Source organism: Heptranchias perlo, chromosome 7 (assembly GCF_035084215.1).
Source record: "Heptranchias perlo isolate sHepPer1 chromosome 7, sHepPer1.hap1, whole genome shotgun sequence".
Taxonomy (NCBI): domain Eukaryota; kingdom Metazoa; phylum Chordata; class Chondrichthyes; order Hexanchiformes; family Hexanchidae; genus Heptranchias; species Heptranchias perlo.
In genome coordinates this window covers 34,649,656-34,666,950 of record NC_090331.1, presented here as the reverse complement: position 1 = coordinate 34,666,950, position 17,295 = coordinate 34,649,656, and positions in this window count along the sequence as shown.

Sequence of the window (17,295 nt, the reverse complement as noted above, 5' to 3'; positions counted from 1 at the left end):
AAAACAAACCCAATCTTCCCAGTCTCTCTTCATAGCTGAAGCGCTCCAGCCCTGGTAACATCCTGGTGAATCTCCTCTGCACCCTCTCCAAAGCGATCACATCCTTCCTGTAGTGTGGCGACCAGAACTGCACACAGTACTCCAGCTGTGGCCTAACCAGTGTTTTATACAGCTCCATCATAACCTCCTTGCTCTTATATTCTATGCCTCGGCTAATAAAGGCAAGTATCCCATATGCCTTCTTTACCACCTTATCTACCTGTTCCGCCGCCTTCAGGGATCTGTGAACTTGCACACCAAGATCCCTCTGACCCTCTGTCTTGCCTAGGGTCCTCCCATTCATTGTGTATTCCCTTGCCTTGTTAGTCCCTCCAAAGTGCATCACCTCGCACTTTTCCGGGTTAAATTCCATTTGCCACTGTTCCGCCCATCTGACCAACCCATCTATATCGTCCTGCAGACTGAGGCTATCCTCCTCGCTATTTACCACCCTACCAATCTTTGTATCATCAGCGAACTTACTGATCATACCTTTTACATTCATATCCAAGTCATTAATGTAGACCACAAACAGCAAGGGACCCAGCACCGATCCCTGTGGTACCCCACTGGCCACAGGCTTCCAGTCACAAAAACAACCTTCGACCATCACCCTCTGCCTTCTGCCACTAAGCCAGTTTTGTATCCAAAGTGCCAAGGCACCCTGGATTCAATGGGCTCGTACCTTCTTGACCAGTCTCCTGTGGGGGACTTTATCGAAGGCCTTACTGAAATTTCTAGACACAAAAGGCATCAAGGGGTATGGGGAGCGAGTGGGAATATGGTATTGAGATAGAGAATCAGCCATGATCATATTGAATGGTGCAGCAGGCTCGAAGGGCTGAAAGGCCTACTCCTGCTCCTATTTTCTATGTTTCTATGTTTCTATGATTCAGGAAAGAACTTTCTCCTGAATTCCCTATTGAATTTATTAGTGATTATTTTATATTGATGACCTCTAGTTTTGGACCTCCCCCCGCCCATAAGTGGAAACATTTTCTCTATGTCTACCCTATCAAACACTTTCATTGTTAATACCAAATAGTCACTAATAAATCCAAATGGGAATTCAGAAGAAACTTCTTTACCCAGAGAGTGGTAAGAGTGTGGAACACACTACCACAAGGAGTAGTTGAGGCAAATAGCAGAGATGCATTTAAGGGGAAGCTAGATAAGTACATGAGGGACAAAGGAAGAAAGGAATAGAAGGATATCCCTATAGGGTAAGATGAAGTAGGGAGAAGGAGGCTCATGTGGAGCATAAACACCGGTATAGAACAGTTGGGCCGAATGGCCTGTTTCTGTGCTGTAGTTTTGATGTAACTCAATGATGTTGTTTCCACATAGTAAATAAGAAGGATTTTGTCTTGGTAATCGATAAACCCTACACGCAATATTTTGCGAAGCCTTTCAGTGAACAGAGGGAGATAAGACACAGAGACTGGACACAAGCTGGCAAAGAGGCTTTTGAAACAGGATTCTGTGCAGGCAGTCAGGTTTATAAAGAGAAAGCTGTGTAGGCTTTTGCACAGATTAAGGGGTTAGAAAAGCAGTATGAGCAGTTAGAAGTCATCTAGTTTAAGTCAACTAAGACGACCCACTGATGTGGTGAAGCATGGCATGTTCTTGATTTTATGTCATTACACAAAGATTAGCTGTGCTGTTTGAATTAAGTAAGTTTGATTCTAACTGCTTTTCTGTACGTTCACCTTACTATGAAATAAAGCAACTTATTGATTCGTATCAGGCCTCATCTCACTAAGTGTTTCTCGGTCTGCTTTTAGAGAGATTGAATGGCTCACCTCCAGACTCCCCAGATCCTCTCTACCCCTACTAGGCACAAGCCAGGAGTGTGATGGAATACTATCCACTTGCCTAGATCAGTGCAGCTGCAACAACACTCAAGAAGCTCGACACCATCCAGGACAAAGCAGTCCGCTTGATCGACAGCCCATCCACCACCTTAAACATCCACTTCCTCCATCACCGGCGCACCGTGGCTGCAGTGTGTACTATCTACAGGATGCACTGCAGCAACTCGCCAAGACTTCTTTGACAGCACCTCCCAAACCTGTAACCGCCATCACCTAGAAGGACAAGGGCAGCAGGCACATGGGAATGCCATCACTTCCAAGTCACACACTATCCTGACTTGGACACATATCACCATTCTTTCATCATTGCTGGGTCAAAATCCTGAAAGTCTAAGTATAGATTGGCTTTGACTGAGGCTCCCAGTTCAAAGTTGTCACCTTTACACAGAACCTGAGTTAAAATCAGAGTCCATGGAATTGGGAGAGAAACTGGGCCTGTTAAAATTGGCATTGACTAGGGCGTCTGACCGCTTCTTGTGCACTGCAGGGGGATTTTGGCTGGAGTTACACAGTGAATATCAGCAGGATATACGATTACTTGTAGTCACAGGTAAGATATTGGGGCATTACTACCACTTACATATAGAATTGTATTACTGTTGAAGTTGTACAAGACATTAGTAAGGCCACACTTGGAATATTGTGTACAGTTCTGGTCACCCTATTATAGAAAGGATATTATTAAACTAGAAAGAGTGCAGAAAAGATTTACTAGGATGCTACCGGGACTTGATGGTTTGACTTATAGGGAGAGGTTGGATAGACTGAGACTTTTTTCCCTGGAGAGTAGGAGGTTTAGGGGTGATCTTATAGAAGTCTATAAAATAATGAGGGGCATAGATAAGGTAGATAGTCAAAATCTTTTCCCAAAGGTAGGGGAGTCTATAACAAGGGGGCATAGATTTAAGGTGAGAGAGGCGAGATACAAAAGGGTCCAGAGGGGCAATTTTTTCACTCAAAGGGTGGTGAGTGTCTGGAACGAGCTGCCAGAAGCAGTAGTAGAGGCGGGTACAATTTTGTCTTTTAAAAAGCAATTGGACAATTACATGAGTAAGATGGGTATAGAGGGATATGGGCCAAGTGCAGGCAACTGGGACTAGCTTAGTGGTATAAACTGGGCGACATGGACATGTTGGGCCGAAGGGCCTGTTTCCATGTTGTAAACTTCTATGATTCTATGAGGAGAATCTGAGTGTTACCCGTATTACTATTAGTTATTGATGCAATTTCAATGGAGATACAATTAATTATTGGTAGAATCAAAATCCCTCCCACCTCTGGTTTCTCTCCCGCAAATCATTACCCTACCTTCAGTTTCCCCTCTTTCCCGCCCTCAGTTTCCCTTCTTATCATAGAATCCTAGAACGATACAGCACAGAAGGATGCCATTCGGCCCATTATGCCTGTGCCGGCTCTTTGAAAGAGCTATCCAAATAGTCCCAGTCCCCTGCTCTTTAGCCATAGCTCTGCAAATTTTTCCCCTTCAAGTATTTATCCAATTCCCTTTTGAAAGTTGCTACTGAATCTGCTTCCACCACCCTTTCAGGCAGTACATTCCAGATTATCATCATAATGCGCTGCATAAAATATTTTTTTCCTCATGTCGCTTCTGCTTCTTTTGCCAATTACCTTAAATTTTTGTCCTCTGGTTACTACCCTTCTACCACTGGAAACAGTTTCTTCTTATTTACTCTACCAAAGCCCTTCATGATTTTGAACACCTCTATCAAATCTCCTTTTAGCCTTCTCTGCTCTAAGGAAAAGAATCCCAGCTTCTCCACTCTTTCCACATAACTGAAGTCCCTCATCCCTGATACCATTCTAGTAAATCTCTTCTGCACCCTCTCTAAGGCCTTGACATCCTTCCTAAAGTGTGGTGCCCAGAATTGGGCACAATACTCCAGCTGGGGCCTAACCAGTGTTTTATAAAGGTTTAGCATAACTTCCTTGCTTTTGTACTCTATGCCTCTATTTATAAAGCTAAAGGATGATTTTATTTTTAAAAAGTCTTCTCAACTTGTCCTGCCATCTTCAAAGATTTGTGTATGTGCACCCCCAGGTCTCTCTGTTCCTGCAGCCCCTTTAAAATTGTACCATTTAGCTCATATTGCCTCACCTCATTCATCCTACCAAAATATATCACTTCAGATTTCTCTGTTAAATTTCATCTGCCATGTGTCTGCCCATTTCCCCATCCCTGCCTTGTGGTGGCTTCCTGGTTTTTGGAACTTCTCACACAAAAGTTGCTGGTGCAAAACCATGAGCAAAGATACTCAACTACAGAGGACCCAAACTTTATAAGGTAAATGCAATAACATTTGCAGATGTCGTATGATCAGACATCACATGGTCAAACCTCCAGGAATACCTCCATCCCTAATTATGCATTATACAATTTTTACAGAGAGCACTTTTGCAATTCAAGTGACAATATTAAATGGCAAGAGTAGCAAATTATGAAAGGTATTTTAAATTAATAAAATCAGAAGGAAAAACAATGTAGATTTTGCATTGAGTGAGCTGCTTAAAGAATTTTTAAAATAAGATCTTGGGTACATTCATCAGTGAAACTCTTGACAACATGTTTGGTGTGGAAGTAACATTGTAGATGAATAAACACTTCACATTCAGTTGGCCACAAAAAAAGTAGATAAGTCAGGGCTTAAATGGTTGCATTTTGTGAAATATTAAGCAACTTTTCAGAGATACACAATTATGGCTACAAACTAGTATTGCATCTAATCCGTTCCAAATGCACTATTTTAAAACAAGTAGGTGAATTCTATATAAACACAATGGGCATTAGTATTGAATATGTAATTTTCCTAACTTAAATTTCATTACAACAACTTGCATTTATATAGCACCTTTAACATAGTAAAAACATTCCAAAACACTTCACAGGAGCATTATCAGAAAAAAATTTTTGTGTGCAAAACATATCCCAACAAATACATGAATATGTAGCCACAATAGATTGTTCACTGTGATAATGTTTTTCAAACCTTCTACAAGTAGCTAAATATTAATTAAAATGAGCTCCTTGCTTTAAGAGAGACTACTGGGACTGCAGCAGAGTTTATGTCCCTACCAGTCATTAAGCATAAGTGACTGCTGTTGGGTGGTGGTGGGGGAGGGTAAGGTAGCAGCAGAGGCAATTTTATTACTTTGACCAGCTGTACTTTCTTCTCTATAAAAGGTAATTACATCCAGTAGTAACAAGCTAATTGATTGCTAATTAGATCAATCAGCACCCTAACCACTGTCAGCAACTGACAGATTAGTGGTCACATGATTGCTATTGGAAATGAAAAGTGGACAAGGCCTGAATGTGATTGACATGCTGAATGAAATGTGATTTGGGATCTCCTAGGTGGTCATGGAAGGGGTAAGTAAACATGATTGATTCGATGGTAATTGTCTGAGAGGAAATGAGAAATGAATGGGTCTCAGTGTCTGCGCTGGATCCTTACCTCAAGATACTCAAGGGTTTTCACATGTAAATAACCCAGACAAAGCCTCTTACAAATGAAAAATAAAGTGACAAGGAGGAGAGAGGAAGAGGAGAAAAGAATAAGTGAGCTACAAATTTAACTTAATATTTGCTATCAGTACGCAAACTGACTGCATATTTTGCAACACTAATAAAAAGTAATTTTCAATTAATGTGGATAATCCAGAAGTTGAATCTATTAAGGATTAATTGCACCTTGATTGAAAATAAATTGAAACACAGATGGATTCCAATGATGTGGTTTTTCAGCAGTGTATTTTCTCAGACTAAAGAGGAAGGAGCTTTCATGTGTTTTATCTTCAAAGACCATTCAGACAAACAACATTATAGCATCCTTTCAAAAATAAGCACAACACAAAAAAATAAGTGGCAATCTGTTTTTAATTTGTTTGAAATTTGGATTTAAAAGTCAAAAGGCTATCGCATTTAATCACTCCCTAAATATAGAAATTAAATGAAATTCTGTGTCCTTAAAATGGTTGCACATTAGTGAAGTTAAATTACACAAATTGTAAGAAAACACCATGTATTTAGAATTAGTTATACATAAATAAGGAAACATATTCCTCTTTTATATAAAAGCTATTATGGCCATTCACATTTGAAACAACAAATCTGTGTAATGCAGTAATAAGTGTTTATAACCATTGCAAATGTAGTAAAACGGTAAGCTGGTAAATTAAATTGAGAATTTCCTTGTAGTTAAAATGTGGTGCTTTCCTTGGTAGCAAACTTTTGAAACCTCGGTAACGTTTCATTTACAAATACTAGAAGAAACATTGTGATCATTCAATTACTTTGAGCAGTTGGTTACATTGTTATAAACTGGAGTTTGCTTATCCATTCGGTCTTTTAACTGCAGCATCCCATTTGATGTTGCTCAAAAAAATCAAGGGAAATACAGAATTCAAGAAAATGGGAGAAAAAATGAGAAACTGAGTTCCAGTGGGAGAGAGAGGAAGAAGTAAATCCAGGTCTGTAGACACAACGTAATGGAAACTGGGGGAGACTAAGGAAGATAAAAGTAAGAAGAGAATATCAAGGTCACCTGCTATGGGAGAAATTATAGGAGGTGATGAAAATTGTAGGATATCAAGGAAAGATGGGGGAAAGTACAAGGGTCTATTAGATATAGGGGAGTCAGAGAGGATCAGATGGAACATAGGGAAGTCTAAACAGATCAAGAGGGCACAAGGGATCTGAGAGGAACAAGGGAGCATAAAAATCAGAGAGGATTGAAGGATATGGTTGAAAACAGAAAAACAAATGTGGAAAATAGAGACAAGGAAATGGTTAAAAAGAAACAATATAGCAATAATCCTAGTGAATTCAAAGGATAAATGAATAGTCACTTGTTCTAACAGTAGTGGGTAGGCCACAAAATGGGGCTCGCCATTTGTACTGTGAGGTCAAAATTCTAGGATTCTCACCATATAATTTAGACGTGCATGGAATCGTGACTGTTGTTTCTTCTTTATTTCATTCAATAAACAGTTCTGATGACTGCACATGGTTTCTAAGTTTTTGGTACAACTTTTCATAGGATTTTGCCTCATAAGGAAATAAAGCAATAAAATCAAATATATATAATTTTCATTGAAGGACAAAATTTAGTTTCTTTTTAACTAGGTGAATAGTATTTGCCAAGTTGGTATGAATCATTGTAGGTGCTTGGGTCACCTCTATACAAACCTTATTGAATTTCAGTAACCCCTGTTGACCTGGGAAATTTCTCTCCAAGAAATTCACTTTAATATGTCAACTCCCAATTTGCAGTAGTATCTGAGGATGATTCGTCTCACCGTATTGTATATGGAGATTTTTAGTATTCCATCAGTGTTCTCTAAGCTCAGTTTCTGACCCCATACCCTCTCCATCACTAAGACTACTTAATTCCACCTCCATAACTTCACCCCGTCCCCTACTGAAACCCTCATACATGTCAACTCCAGACTCAGTTACTCCAATGGTCTCCTTGCTTGCCTTCCGTCCTCCACCCTCCGTATAGTGTCTTTCACATCCCAGGATGTCCCAAACTGCTTTATAGCCCCCCAAAAAATCATTTTTGAAGTGTTGTCACTGTTGTAATGTTGGGAAGCACAGAAAAATTGCACACAGCAAGGTCCCACAAACAGCAATTAAATAAATGAAGAGTCAATCTGCTTTTGGTGGTGTTGGTTGAGGGATAAATGTTGACCAGGACACTGAGAAAATAATGCCATGGGATCTTTAAGTCAAACTGAAGTTTGTTTGTTCTTTTTTTCCTCCTCTGATTTTAAGGGATAAATGAAGCTCTCTGAAAGTGAAAGTGCCATTGAATAAAATAGAACCTGTTTTCAAAAGTATAGTTTTCAAAGCAATGGAGACACATTATGACCTGTCACGCCTGGTAGTATTATAGCATTCACACAGGTGTTGGTCATGCAGGAAAGCTGCAGCTGTTTCACAGCTTGCCTTTGAACACATGTGGTCATCTTTCAAAGCACATTGTCCACATGATACTGAAAAATTCCCCATAATACAAGATGCGGATTCAAAGTAGAGTATTAATAATTATGTCATCATTATGGGCTAATTTGCTAACAGTTTTTTTTTTGCACAGCTGTAATAGGTATGGCTGCACGTGTGTTGCCACAAAGAATCCTGCTGTCTATTTCTTATAAGTATACTTCATCAAACTAGTTGACCTAGATTAAAAGAAACTTGCTTTAGATGCTTTTACCTATATTTCCCTATTAATTTCCCCTAACTATAGAAAACTAAGGCCAGAGGAGCAATATATAGAGTAATTAATTACCAACAAGACAATTCCTTGCTAATTAGCTTTTTTTAGGGAGCCAAATGTTTTTTTGAAGTACTCTTATATTGCAACGTATTAGGCTAATGTCCTTCTAACCTTTGAGATCTAGATTCAAATTCACTAAATTGATGGGATAAAAGTCTCCCTCTGTCAGCTTTAAGTTTGAGTATTCTTACTCCAGTTCCTGGCAGTGCTAGGATGATTTAAGTAGATCTCCATGGAGCGTGTCCATTTATTTACATTGCTGTCAATCTTGGGAAAATATTTACTATTTTAGCAAATCCTCAAGTGCTGTTGAAAATAAGTATGCAACAGATCTGCCACATGCCATTTGGAATACATCTCACTCCATCTAAATCATTTTTATTGGTCACAATGTGGGGGCAATTTTATGTGAAAACTATAAAGGAATCTCCATCTTGGAATTTCTGTAAGAAGCATGCTTGAATTATATTTTAAATAATAGTTTTCCAAAGCTATCAGTATTGAGTGTTGACCGAATCAAAAAAATCCATGAGTACTTGTTTCCTGTTTTTGAAAAACTTGATTACTGCTGAAACCACAACTAAGGTGCACTGAGGAACATTAGAAATTGTCGCAGGAGCACTCAAGAACAGAACAGACACTGAGTGCTCCTGAGATGACTCCTAGCTCTCTCTAGTGCACTTTACCCAGCAATCACAAGATGGATATGGATGAGAATATATTTTAGCTCATCCATCCAGAACAAACCTACAGTACATTACAGGCCCGGGTAAATTGGAATTGAACATTGGGCGGCCTTTAAAGAGGAGATGATTCGGGTACAGACAAGGTACATTCCCACGAGGCAGAAAGGTAGGACAACTAAAGTGAGAGCTTCCTGGATGACATAGGAGATAGAGAATACGATGAAGTGCAAAAAAGCAGCATATGACAGGTGTCAGATTGATAACACAAGTGAGAACCAGACAGAATATAAAAAGTTCAGAGGGGAAGTGAAAAAGGAAATAAGAGGGGCAAAGAGAGAGTATGAGAATAGACTAGCGACCAACATAAAAGAGAATCCAAAAGTCTTCTATAGACATGTAAACAGTAAACTGGTAGCAAGAGCAGGAGTGGGGTTGATTAGGGACCATAAAGGAGATCTGCTCATGGATGCAATGGGCATGGCTGAGATATTAAATGAGTACTTTGTATCGGTCTTTACCAAGGAAGAAGATGCTGCCAGAGTCTCAGTAAAGGAAGATATAGTTAAGATACTGGATGGGCTAAAATTGAGAAAGAAGAGATACTAGAAAGGCTAGCTGTACTTAAAATAGATAAGTTACCTGGTCTGGATGGGATGCACCCTAGGATGCTGAGGGAAGTAAGGGGGAAATTGCAGAGGTACTAGCCATAATCTTCCAGACATCTTTAGATACGGGGGTGGTGCCAGAGGACTGGAGACTTGCAAATGTTACACCCTTGTTCAAAAAAGGGTGTAAAGATAAATCCTGCAACTGTAGGCTGGTCAGTTTAACCTCTGTGGTGGGGAAACGTTTGGAAATGATAATCCGGGACAGAATTAACAGTCACTTGGATGAGTGTGGATTGATTAGGGAATGCAAGCAATGATTTGTTAAAGGCAAATCATGTTTAACCAACTTGATAGAGTTTTTTGACGAGGTAACAGAGAGGGTAGATGAGGGCAATGCAGTTGATGTGGTGTATATGGATTTTCAAAAAGCGTTTGATAAAGTGCCACATGGTAGGCTTGCTATTAAGATCGTGACCCATGGAATAAAGTGGGCAATAGCAACATGGATACAGAATTGGCTAAATGACAGGAAACAGAGAGCAGTGGTGAGCAGTTGTTTTTTGGACTGGAGGGAGGTGTACAGTGGTGTTCCCCAGGGGTCGGTGCTGGGACCACTGCTTTTCTTGATATATATTAATGACTTGGACTTGGGAGTACAGGGCACAGTTTCAAAATTTGCGGATGACACAAAACTTGGATGGGTAGTGAACAGTGAGAAGGATAGTGATAGACTTCAAGAGGATATAGACACTCTGGTGGCATGGACAGACACATGGCAGATGAAGTTTAACCCGGAAAAATGCGAGGTGATGCATTTCAGTAGGAAAAATTAGGAGAGGCAATATAAACTAGAGGTCACAATTCTAAAAGGGGTAGAGGAACAGAGGGATCTGGGGGCGTATGTGCATAAATCTTTGAAGGTGGCAGGACAGATTGAGAAAGTGGTTAAAAAAGCATACTGGGTCCTGAGCTTTATAAATAGAGGCATTGAGTACAAAAGCAAGGAAGTCATGATGAACCTTTATGAAATACTGATTCGGCCACAACTGGAATATTGTGTCCACTTCTGGGCACCGCACTTTAGGAAGGATGTGAAGGCCTTGCAGAGGAGATTTACTAGAATGATTCCAGGGATGAGGGACTTACATCACGTGGATAGACTGGAGAAGCAGGGATTGTACTCCTTGGAACGGAGAAGGTTGAGAGGAGATTTGATAGAGGTATTCAAAATCATGAAGGGTCCAGACAGAGTGGATCGAGAGAAACTGTTCCCATTGGCGGAAGGGTCAAGAACCAGAGGCCATAGATTTAAGGTGATTGGCAAAAGAACCGAAGGTGATATGAGGAAAAACTTTTTTACACAGCGAGTGGTTAGGATCTGGAATGCACTGCCTGAGGAAGTGGTGGAGGCAGATTCAATAATGGCCTTCAGAAGGGAACTGGATAAGTACTTGAAATGAAAAAATGTGATTACGGGGATAAGGCGGGGCAGTGGGACTAGCTGGATTGCTCTTGCATAGAGCCAACGTGGACTCAATGGACCGAATGGTGTAACCTTCTATTATTCTATGATTCGATGATTCTATATTCAGTTCAGATCAGGGTATGATAACGTAATGGCTATGTTACAGGAATTAACAATCTAGAGCCTGAGAGTTCAAATCCTACCATGGTAAATTTTGAAATTGAATTCAATAAATCTGGTAATTGATAGGGCAGCACCAAAAAATGACCATGAAAGCATCTACATTGTTATAAAAATCCAACTGGTTCACTAATGTCCTTCAGGGAAGGGAATCTGCCACCTGTACCTGGTCTAACATATCCATGACTCCAGTCCTATATTTTGTGGTTGATTATTAATTCAACTAAGAATGGACAATAAAGATGGCCTTACCAATGCCATGCTCACCCCCAGAACAAATATAAAAAATAATTGTTATTTAAGATATTTGTTATGTGAGTTTTCTCAGGAATATTGTGCTGCATTGTTTCTCACTACAAATCTCATGTTAATTTCTTCATATCTCAATTTTTAGCAGTAGTTTTCACTACCAACATCCATTGGTACGATGATCACTGAAGATCTTGCTTTCATTCTGCAATTTATAACTAATGCTGTCTTGCTGGTTGTTCTTATCCAGTGTGCAGCAAGTTGCTATGATCTGGAATCCACTGCCTGAATGCGAGATGGAAGCAAATTCAGTAATAACTTTCAAAAAGGAATTGGATAAATACTTGAAGGGAAAAAAAATTACAGGGCTATGGGGAAAGAGCAGGGGAGTGGGCCTAATTGGATAGCTCTACCAAAAAGCTGGCACAGGCACAATTGGCCGAATGGCCTCCTTCTGTGCTGCATCATACCATGATACTATGATACTGTTATGGCCATTCTAATTACCACTCTTCCTTGCTTTCTTGTTACTGCTGTCTTGCTAATTATTCTTGTTGCACAGTTTCCCAATCATGGTCTTGATATTGTCCGTCATTTCTTTGCAGATTGTTCCATGATGCTTGTTTTTGTTCCATGGTTTCCCACTAATAATAACAACTAGTTGATAATTGACTGTATGGTTTGTCAATAATAGTGACTTGCTGATAGTTTTGATCCTGCACTGTCTTAGCATAACAATATATTGAAATAAGGAAAGGCCATCAAGCTTGCTTTGTTATAAAGGTCCTGTTTCATACCTGACTATTTTTCATCTTTTTCCCAAACTATGCCACTATCTTTCTACAATTTACTAATCTGGAATTGATCCAATTACCTTTTTTGAGTGCTTTTACAAAGTCAATATTTACTGCACTAGATGGCAGTCTATTCCATAAGTTTATTACTGTAACCATGAAAAAGTTATTCCTTGTTTCATTAAAGTTATAGGTTTGTGCTTCCCTCATTCTGGTTCTGCACAAAGTATCCTCATGTGTCCACATTTTCAATTTTTTTCCATAATTTAAGAACTTGGGTTAATTTCCACCTAGACTTTTGTTTTCTAATGACAATAGATTTTGATTCTTTGATCTTTGATCCCATTTCACAACTCACTGATTTAAAGCTTAAGATAATCTTTGCTGCTCTTCTTTGAATTATTTCCACTGGACCTACATTCTTTTGTACATACGGTGACCAAAAGTATACATAATTTGTTGTGTTTGGTCTTTAGTGCTTTATAGAATATCAAAATCAATCTTCCTTGGACTCGTGGATCTACTTGTACCCCTCCCCCCAATCATTTTATTTGTCTTTGTAACTACAATCTTTTATTATGGGAATGTTTTCAAACTTTGATCACCTATTAAAATCACATCTTATTTCTGTCTCGCCTTATTTAACAACATACTCTTCATATTATAATCACATTTGCTATTTTAGTATCAATTTCTTTTACCTTCAGTTCCCAGTGCCAAATTCCACTTGGTCTACCCAGTTATTTCATTCTCCATAAATTTTCTTTAAATTTTATTCCTGTCCTCTAAACTTCCTGATTTCTCACAAAACTTGGCATCATCTGCAGACTTAGTCATAGAAACATAGAAAATAGGAGCATGAGTAGGCCATTCGGCCCTTCGGGCCTGCTCCGCCATTCAAAATGATCATGGTTGATCGTCTAACTCAGTACCCTGTTCCCGCTTTTCCCCCATATCCCTTGATCCCTTTAGCATTAAGAAATACATCTATCTTCTTCTTGAATTAATCTAATGACTTGGCCTCCACTGCCTTCTGTGGTAGAGAATTCCACAGGTTCACCACCCGCTGAGTGAAGAAATTTCTCCTCATCTAGGTTCTAAATGGCATACCCCGTATCCTGAGACTGTGACCCCTGGCTCTGGACTCCCCAGCCATCAGGAACATCCTCCCTGCATCTAGTCTGTCTAGTCCTGTTAGAATTTTATATGTTTCGATGAGATCACCTCTCATTCTTCTAAACTCTAGTGAATATAGGCCTAGTCGACCCAATCTCTCCTCATATGTCAGTCCTGCCATCCCAGGAATCAGTCTGGTAAACCTTTGTTGCACTCTCTCCATGGCAAGGACATCCTTCCTCAGATAAGGAGACCAAAACTGCACACAATACTCCAGATGTGGTCTCACCAAGGCCCAGTATAACTGCAGTAAGATATCCCTGCTCCTGTACTCAAATCCTCTTGCAATGAAGGCCAACATACCATTCGCCTTCCTAACTGCTTGCTGCACCTGAATGCTCACTTTCAGCGACTGGTGTACAAGGACACCCAGGTCTCGTTGCACCTCCTCTTATCCCAATCTATCACCATTCAGATAATAATCTGCCTTTCTGTTTTTACAACCAAAGTGGATAACCTCACATTTATCCACGTTATACTGCATCTGCCATGTTCTTGCCCACTCACCCAACTTGTCTAAATCATATTGGAGCCTCTTTGCATCCTCCTCACAGCTCACATTCCACCCCAGCTTTGTGTCATCTGCAAACTTGGAAATGTTACATCTAGTTCCCTCATCCAAATCATTGATATATATTGTGAATAGCTGGGGCCCAAGCACTGATTGCTGTGGTACCCCACTAGTCACTGCCTGCCACTCGGAAAAAGACTAGTTTATTCCTACTCTCTGTTTCCTGTCTGTCACCAATTCTCAATCCATGCCAGTATATTCCTCCCAATCCCATGTGCTTTAATTTTGCACACTAACCTCTTGTGTGGGACCTTATCAAAAGCCTTCTGAAAATACAAATGCACCACATCCACTGGTTCTCTCCTATCTATTCTACTAGTTACATCCTCAAAAAACTCCAGTAGATTTGTTAAGCATGATTTCCCTTTCATAAACCCATGCTGACTTTGTCCGATCCCGTTAATGCTCTCCAAGTGTTCTGTTATCACATCTTTTATAATAGACTCTAGCATTTTCCCCACTACTGATGTTAGGCTAACTGGTCTGTAATTCCTCGTTTTTTCTCTCCCTCCTTTTTTAAATAGTGGTGTTACATTTGCCACCCTCCAATCTAGTCATTCTACATCAATATCACTTATAAATATTATGACCAGCCAAGACCCCAGAACTGATCTCAGATACTCTGTTGGTCATAACCAATTTGAATTATGGAAAGAAAGAACTTGCATTGATATAGTGCCTTTCATGACACCGGGATGTCCCAAAGTACCTCACTAATTAAGTAGTTTTGAAGTGGAGTCACCGTTGTAATGTAGAGAAACAAGGCAGGAGGCTTTCTGCACAGTAAGGTCACACAAAAGCAGAAAGATGAATGACCAGGTCATTTGTTTTAGTGATATTGGTTGAGGGGCAAGTATTGCTCAGGACACCAGGACAATTCCCTAGCTCTGAGGGTAGACAGGACCTTGGTTTAATATCCCATCTGAAACACAGCACCTCCAACTGTGTAGCACTTCCTCAGTACTGTACTGAAATGTCAACCTGGATTATGTGCTCAACTCCCAGAGTGGGGCTTGGATCCACCACCTTTTGACTCAGCCAAGGCTGAGACCCTAACTGAATAATGAATTAAGACCTTTTATATTCCTATTAATGATGCAATTTTTTTTTACCCGATTTCCTCCTTTATTTCAATGTCTTTCACCATAGCCGCAAGTCTTTTTTGAGAAACATTACCAAAAGTCTTCTGAAAGTTAAAACATACACTACTCACCTTCTATGAATTATATTACATTCTTAATGAATTCTCATAGATTTGCTGGACATGACCTGTCTTTTATACACTAGTGTTGGCTTGGAAATATTGCCTTTATTCTTGGACTTGGGCTGATTAGCAGCATATAACATTCGCGCCATGCAAGTGCCAGACAATGACCATGTCGAACAAGAGAGAGCCTAATCACCTCCCCTTGACATTCAGTGGCATTACCATCGCCGAATCCTCCACCATCTATATCCTGGGAGTCACCATTGACCAAAAACTCAACTCGACCAGCCATCTAAATACCGTGGCTACTAAAGCAGGTCAGTGGCTGTGTATTCTGTGGCGATTGGCTGACCTCCTGACTCCCAAAAGCCTCTCCACCACCTACAAGGCACAAGGAGCGTGATGGAATACTCTTCACTTGCCTGGATGGATGCAGCTGCAACAACACTTAAGAAGCTTAAGACACTTAAACACCATCCAGAACAAACCAGTCCGCTTTATCAACAACCCATCTACCAGCTTAAACATCCACTCTCTCCATCACTGGTGTACCGTAGCTGCAGTGTGTACTCTCTACAGGATGCACTGCAACAAGTCACCAAGGTTTCTTTGGTGGCATCTCCCAAACCTGCAACCTCCACCCCCTGGAAGGACATGGTGGTGTCCTTCTAGGTATTGGAAGTCGCAGTACTTCATTGACTTCAATGAAAAATAAAATCGGGCGTGTTGTAAAACGGGCATCCTGTCAGTTTCTCAGTGTGGGTGAGGTTAAAATTACTCCCTTTATTTATATTCTCATTGTTTATTTCCCTTCCCTAATCTCATTACTTTGCATCAAATGCTATTTGTCACTTATCACCCAACTGCTATCCAATGCAGTTTCCTTGCACTTACTTCACGTTTTCAACAATTCTTGTTTTCATTTCTGACCTCTTGCATTTTCTTATTTTCCCCCCATTTCTTTTTTTTTCTTGTGTGGAATTTCCCCATGCCATTCACCATCTTAACTATTTACAAGTTCGGATTTAACTTCTTTTTTCAGGAATCTGCCCACCTGTTATATGTTTATCAGCGCCGTTCATTATTCCCCAGCTGAATGGAAAAGCAGGTAGCCTCAGGTCCTCATCAACTTTATTTTTCAACCTGGTCAGCAGGATGTGATTGAAAGGTTAACTCATCCTCTAATTTTCCCTTATGGCTGAGATCAGGAACTCACCATTTGGCAAATGAAGGCACAAATTATCATCTTGTGACTTGTATTGGGGTACTCATTATATGGCCAGCAGGCCAACAGTGGCCTATAATAGCTGCTGCTGCAGCTCTTGGACTGGATGCAATGGAATTTCATTATTCTGTCCCACCAGTAATTAAAATGCCAGAGCTGTATGCTGATGGTTAAAGCTGAGGGTTTTTTTCACCTGTGAAGCCAGATCAAGTTAATTGGAATTAAGCCAAGGCCTGAAGTGCATCAGGGACTCTGGCTGTTTAATTTCATTTGAACAATGAGTCTGATGTGCTTCAGCTTGCCTACCAAATCTCACGATTGGAACTTCATGCAAGAGGTGGGAATTTCATGCCTTCCCACCTGAGAATCATGGACACCGCTATTAACTTGGAGCCGGGAAGAGAGCAGGGGGGAGAAAATTTATCGGACATGAAACCCAGAAGTGAAGTGAGCGGGTCAGATTCTGCGATTGCATCTTAATTGAAGCATTACATTTTTTCTTCCAGGTTTTGCATCTCCAAGCTGCGCAGCGAGCATGCTGCAGAGCCATGAGACAATCTGAAGTCCACTATTTAAAAGGCCAATGCAAAAATAGAATTTGGAGGAGAAAGGAGGAAGTGAAGTCATGGATTCACGGAGAGCAAGGCCAGCACCCAGATTCAGAGATGGTTCCCTTGAAGTACTGCTGGATGCAGTGAGGACCAGGAGGAAAATAATTCACCCCAGCAATGGGAGGAAGAAACCTGGTTCTGCGACCAATAAGGCGTGGCTAAGGAGGTGAGCAGTGGGAACATTGTGCTGCGGTCTTGGATGCAGTGCAGGAAGTGCTTCAATGACATAACCAATCTATGCAGGCCATGACCACGGCCATGCAGAATTTGGAAGCCAGCATGTCTGCCGCCTTGAACAGGATCACAGATAC